We start from the raw sequence: 6,237 nt of genomic DNA, 5'->3' as shown, positions 1-6,237 counted from the left end.
TTTGGAAAACAGGTCTTTGCAGATGTTGTTAAGGATCTAGAGACGAGATTATTCTAGTGGGCTTTAAATCTAATGACATGAGTCTTTACAAGAGAGAAAAGACATAGAGACACGGGGAAGAAGTTCATGAGAAGACGGAGGCAGAAATTGAGTGATGCAGCCACAAGCCAAGGAATACATAGTCACCAGGGGCCAGGAGAGGCACCTCCAGTGCCTTTGGAAGGAGCATGGCCCTACAACACCTAGATTTTTAAACCTTGGCTTTCAGAATTGTGAGATAATACATTTCTGTTATTTTAAGTCATGAATCTTATGGCTATTTGTTATGGCAGCCATAAGAAACTAATACAGAGGGGAAATTTCCTCAACCTAATAAAGAACATCCATGAAAAACCCACAGCTAACATCATACTTAATGGTGAAAGACCGAATGCTTCCCCTCAAGATTATGTACAAAACAAGGATGTCTGCCCTCCTGCTTGTATTCAGCCTTGTCCTGTAGGTCCTAGCCAGAACAGAAACAAACTCATATAATAGAAACTCAACACAACTAGATTAAGAAAAATGAGAAATTTATTGACACTAGTAACTGAAAATATGAGAATCCAGGCATTACTGGCCCTATTTTATTATCAGAAATATCTTGAGGCTTTGCTTCTTCTGTGTTGGGTTACTTCTCAGACAGAGTCTCCAAAAATTGCCACCAGTTGCTTCAGGTGTACATCGTACCAGCTAAACAATGCCAGCAGAAGACAGAGTACCCTTTTCCTGAAATCCTCAGCAGAGGCCTTGGAGCTGGTTCTTACTGACCCAGCTGGTATTCCCAGCCCATCAGTGATCAGATCAGTAAGGCCAGGCCTCTTTTGGTTTCCTTTATTGGTTGGCTAGATCTTATCACTAGGAAGGGTTTGATTGGTGCTCTATTTCCTGAGAAATTCCCATTTGTTTCATACATGGTGACACTTTGACTGGGTTTATAAAAATTGTAAGTCATATCCTGCCCACTTCCAACCCCTGAATTCTGTGAGTTTTCCTTTCATCTTTTGACATGGACTATTGCAGAGAGGAACTTTGAGGCAAGCTCACTGTGTCCCCTCATAGCTGACTTGATTTCTTTGCTGGGTTGCCCATTGGAGTTTTTATTTCTTGAGTAAATGAGTCTGAGAGCACAAATTGTAGCTTTGCAAATCTTATCTGCAGTTTCAGATCTTTCTTTATTTTAGAATGTTGTCTTCTGTCTCTGTCCATTTTCTGCTGCTATAACAGAATACCACAGACCGGGTAGTTTATGAGGCAAAAAGTTTATTTGGCTCATAAACTATTTGGCCTTGGTTCTGAAGGCTGGGAAGTCCAGGAGCATGGTGCCAGTGTCTAGTGAGGGTCATCCCATCACAAGGAAGGGAAAGAGAGGGTGAGAGTGTGCGAGACAGAGAGAGGAAATCAGGCTGAACTCATCATTTTTATCAAGAACCCACTCCTGAGATAATTAACCCACCTTCAAATAACAGCCTTAGTCCCTTCATGAGGGTGGTGCTTCCATGGCCTAATCATCTTTTAAAGGTCTCACCTTTCAACACTGTTTGTGGATTAAGTTCCAATACATAAACTTTTGGGAGACACATTCAAAGCATAGCATTTTCTATCATATCTTTGGCTATTTTTCTGCTTTATGAATATTTTTTAAAAAATAATTCAAGAACATCAAGAAAGTACTTGCGGTATGTAATTTATCTATCCTCAATACAGAGATTATCTCTTTGATTTTTTTAATTTTGCATATTTCTCTAAAGTTGTCTTCATGTCTTGATCCTGTACCTACTTCTTACTGTTTCTATAATAACACGGTTTGCATTTCCATAATTAATTTTATTGTTTTCTTTCATTTCTTTCCTGAGGTCTAATTTCTTATCCACTTCAGGTCTGCTTTGGTCTTTTTCAAAAACTTATGTTCTTTTTAATTTCCCTGGAAATTTAAAAGAAGGCTCTTGCCTCACACCCAAGATCAAGGTGGGAGGGGGATTGTATAAAGATCCAGGATGCCTGAGGACAGCACTGAACTATCTCATAAGCATTTATTTCTTCAGAAATTGCTGAGTCATTATTTTTGCACCTAAAGTTTGACTGATGGAAAAGATTAACTGTTTTAATAAATATTATATTTTTGATAAGTATTTCCAAAATATTATGATTATACACATCAGTTTTTTTTGTACATCAGATTAAATGACTGAGTGTCCTAGTCAGCTTGGGCTGCCATAACAAAATACCATAGACTGAGTGGCTTAAACAACAGAAACATATTTCTTATAGTTCTGGTGACTGGAAGTCCAAAACCAAGGTACCAGCAGGATTGGTATCTGGTGAGGGCTCTCTCCTTGGGTTACAGATAGCTGTCTTCTTGTTTTGTCTTCACATGGCCTTTTTGCAGTGCATATGGTTGGAGAGAAAGAGAGTGAGAGTGAGAGTAAGAGCGAGGGAGAGTGAGAGAGAGAAAGAGAAAGAGAGTCTCTGGAGAGTCTCTTCTTAAAGGGAGCACTAATCTCATCATGAAGGTCTCAACCTCATGACCTCATCTAACCCCAATTACTCCCTAAAGGACCCATCTCCAGTTACCATCACATTGGGGATTAGGGCTTCAACATATGAATTTTTGGGGACACGATTCAGTCCATAGCACTGAGGCACCGTTAATTTTACCAGGTGACAATATGTAAATTGTATAGCAAATGTAAAATTACATTAGAGAATTTCTCCTGTGTTCCAAGAAACTAAGATCAGATTCTTTACCCTCCAACCATGTTGGCCCTCACCCAGAGAACATACCCTCTTCAGGTGTCAGTAAAGCAAATGCAAGGAATAATTCTGCCTCCTGCCTACTCACATGCAGCCAAGGGAAAGAGTCCCATCCTTGGAGAGAGTGAAGGGGTATGAGGCCCATCTGTTTAGACAGGTTGTGGTACACACCGATGGTGGGTACCTGTGGCCAGTCATCAGACTATACAGGAAGCATAATGCTGGCATCTGCTCAACTTCTGGGGAGGCCTCCAGTAGCTCACAATGGTAGGAGCACTGGATTAAGAAAATGTGGCACATATACACCATGGAATACTATGCAGCCATAAAAAAGGATGAGTTTGTGTCCTTTGTAGGGACATGGATGCAGCTGGAAGCCATCATTCTTAGCAAACTATCACAAGAACAGAAAACCAAACACTGCATGTTCTCACTCATAGGTGGGAACTGAACAATGAGATCACTTGGACTCGGGAAGGGGAACATCACACACCGGGGCCTATCATGGGGAGGGGGGAGGGGGGAGGGATTGCATTGGGAGTTATACCTGATGTAAATGACGAGTTGATGGGTGCTGACGAGTTGATGGGTGCAGCACACCAACATGGCACAAGTATACATATGTAACAAACCTGCACGTTATGCACATGTACCCTAGAACTTAAAGTATAATTAAAAAAAAAAAAAAAGAAAGAGAGTGAGGAAGGAGGTGTTACACATTTTTAAACAACCAGATCTAAGGAGAAACCTCATTCACTATCATGAGGACAATGTCAAAGGGGATGATGCTAAACCATTCATGAGAAATTCACCCCCATGATCCAGCCACCTCCTGGCAGGCCCCACCTCCAACTTTGGGGATTACAATTTGACATGAGATTTGGTGGGGACACAGATCCAAACCATATCAGGCATCATTTGTTGAAGACTTCTTTGTGCTCCATTTTCAAGGAGTTTTGTTGAAAAAGGAAAGAGAGACATGGAGTGGTAACTGGGGGGAAAAGCGGGGTTAGGAGAGGCTGTTTTTTTTTTCTTTAATTAAAAGAAAATAGCGTTTAAATAAACATTTTTTCCTTTAGAGACAGAGTCTTGCTCTGTTGTCCTGGCCGGAGTAGAGTGGTACAATCACAACTTACTGCAGCCTCAAACTCCTGGGCTCAAGTGATCCACCCACCTTAGCCTCCCAGGTAGCTAAGACTACAGGTGTGTACCACCACACTTAGCTAATTCAAATTTTTTTTTTTCTAGAGATGGAATATCACTATGTTGCCAGGGTTGGTCCCAAACTCCTGGGTTCAAGCGATCCTCCTGCTTTGGCCTTCCGAAGTGCTAGGATTACAGGTATGAGCCACCACACTCGGCTGATAGTATGATAGTTTATGATAGTTTTTTTTTTTCTTTCTTTCTTTCTTTTTTTTTTTAAGATAGGGCCTCCCTCCATCACCCAGATTGGAGTGCAATGTGGTAATCTCTGTTCACTGTAACCTCTGCCTTCCGGGCTCAAGCAATTCTCCTGCCTCAGCCTCCCAAGTAACTGGGACTACAGGTGCATACCACCACACCCGGCTAATTTTTGTATTTTTTGTGGAGACAGGGTTTGCCATGTTGCCCAAGCTGGTCTTGAACTCCTGAACTCAGGTGATCTGCCCGCCTTGGCCTCCTTACATGCTGGGATTACAGGTGTGAGGCACTGCCTGGCCCGATAGCATGTTTATATGCTGAAAGGGATGATTCTGTAGAAAGGTGAACATGATATAGGAGGGGGGGGGGATGAGTTGCTGAAGCCACATTCTTGAGTAGGTAAGGGAGGATCTAACCATGGAAGGTTGGCTGTAATTAGACGTTTGGTAGAAATCCCATACCCTTCAGGTCCCACTCTCTAGGAGGGGGTTGGTAAATCTTGGCAAAGAGCCCTCTGGCTTTGCCTATGAAAAGACTGGGTCTCTAGTGGCCCTGTGCTTCCACTGTAGGGCCTAGGACAGGCTGGGTAATCTCTCTGAATCTCAGTTTTTGTCTCTTTTGTAAAAGGCAGATGATCCCACCCACTCCACAGAATTGTAAGTATTAAACAAGGCAATGAAAACAGATCTTGCAGCTTGGAAAATAAAACGGATTTCATCATTGTGAGATAACTATGTTTACCATTTCAGTGTATTTTTTGTAACAGTCTTTTTTCCAAATATACAAATACATACCTAAAATAGTATCATTCTATAATATGCTTTTAGCACTTAAATATACTAAGGACAATTTTCCATGTCATTAAATATTTTTCTATAACATCATTTAAAAATATGTAGATCATTCTAGTAAGTGGACTAATATTCTGTTTTAACCAATTCCTAGTGCAGACATCACGCAAGTTATTCCTTACTATTTTCTCTTATAAACAGCACTGTTATGATCTTCCTTATGGCTTGACTTTTACATACATCCATGGTTATTTCCTTTTTTTTTTTTTTTTTTTTTTTTGAGACGGAGTCTCGCTCTGTCACCCAGGCTGGAGTGCAGTGGCCGGATCTCAGCTCACTGCAAGCTCCGCCTCCTGGGTTCACGCCATTCTCCTGCCTCAGCCTCCCCAGTAGCTGGGACTACAGGCGCCCGCCACCTCGCCCGGCTAGTTTTTTGTATTTTTTAGTAGAGACGGGGTTTCACCGTGTTAGCCAGGATGGTCTCGATCTCCTGACCTCGTGATCCGCCCGTCTCGGCCTCCCAAAGTGCTGGGATTATAGGCGTGAGCCACTGCGCCCGGCCCATCCATGGTTATTTCCTTAGGGCAATTTCCTGACAATGGAATTTTAGCTGAGTTTCAGACAAATTCTTTTGCCTTCCTCCAGATAGAGGAAGGAGCAGATTTTGGGTGATGGCACAGCCAGCCAGCATGAACAATGGTACCCAAAAGGTGCTGATAAATGGGCTGCTGTCAACCTGGAAGCAGGACTCTGGGGGCCAAAGATAAGTTTCTAGATGTGGCCTATCCCCATCAACAAGTTAATTGCTGCTATGGTTGAAGATATGAAGGCAAGCTTATCAAAGATGAGGAAGCTGTGAGGTTGAGAAGGATATGCTGAGTGACAGAATCAAGATGCAAGGAGACCCTGACTGGCAGGGAGGATGGGCTGAAACAAACAGCACAAATTGAAGGGGAAAATTGTAATGTCTTGAAAATGGTAACATTTCAAAAATCTAGAGCATACATGTGAAGGCTAGGGGAGACCTGGCAGGACACTAGGTGATTCAAAATAACAGAGATGTGGATGTGAAGTGGTTACCCTCAAAACTCATGCAAAATACCCCATAGACTCAGGCTGTATCAGTTTGAGTGTAGTGTCCTGACCACATGTTGTCAGTGGATGTTGACAAGCTGGAGCTCGACCCAAGAGAAGGTGATCAGGCTATTGTATGATGTAGACCACAGCTGTTCAGTAGAAATGTGATGTAAAC

The 6,237-nt window shown here is 42.2% G+C and overlaps 1 long non-coding RNA gene across 1 annotated transcript in view; it reads left to right on the top strand.

The window, feature by feature from the left end:
- Nucleotides 1–4,547: 4,547 nt before the first annotated feature.
- LOC144331123 (uncharacterized) overlaps nucleotides 4,548–6,237 on the top strand; it is a 75,397-nt gene continuing 73,707 nt past the window's right edge. Inside the window, exon 1 of the long non-coding RNA XR_013398060.1 lies at nucleotides 4,548–4,559. This is a non-coding gene — a long non-coding RNA (uncharacterized LOC144331123). The remainder of the gene's footprint in view (nucleotides 4,560–6,237) is intronic.

The sequence above is a fragment of the Macaca mulatta genome, chromosome 9 (genome assembly GCF_049350105.2).
Source record: "Macaca mulatta isolate MMU2019108-1 chromosome 9, T2T-MMU8v2.0, whole genome shotgun sequence".
Lineage (NCBI taxonomy): Eukaryota > Metazoa > Chordata > Mammalia > Primates > Cercopithecidae > Macaca > Macaca mulatta.
Note: the sequence above shows the minus strand (reverse complement) of the source record. Positions and strands in the feature narration are given on the sequence as shown.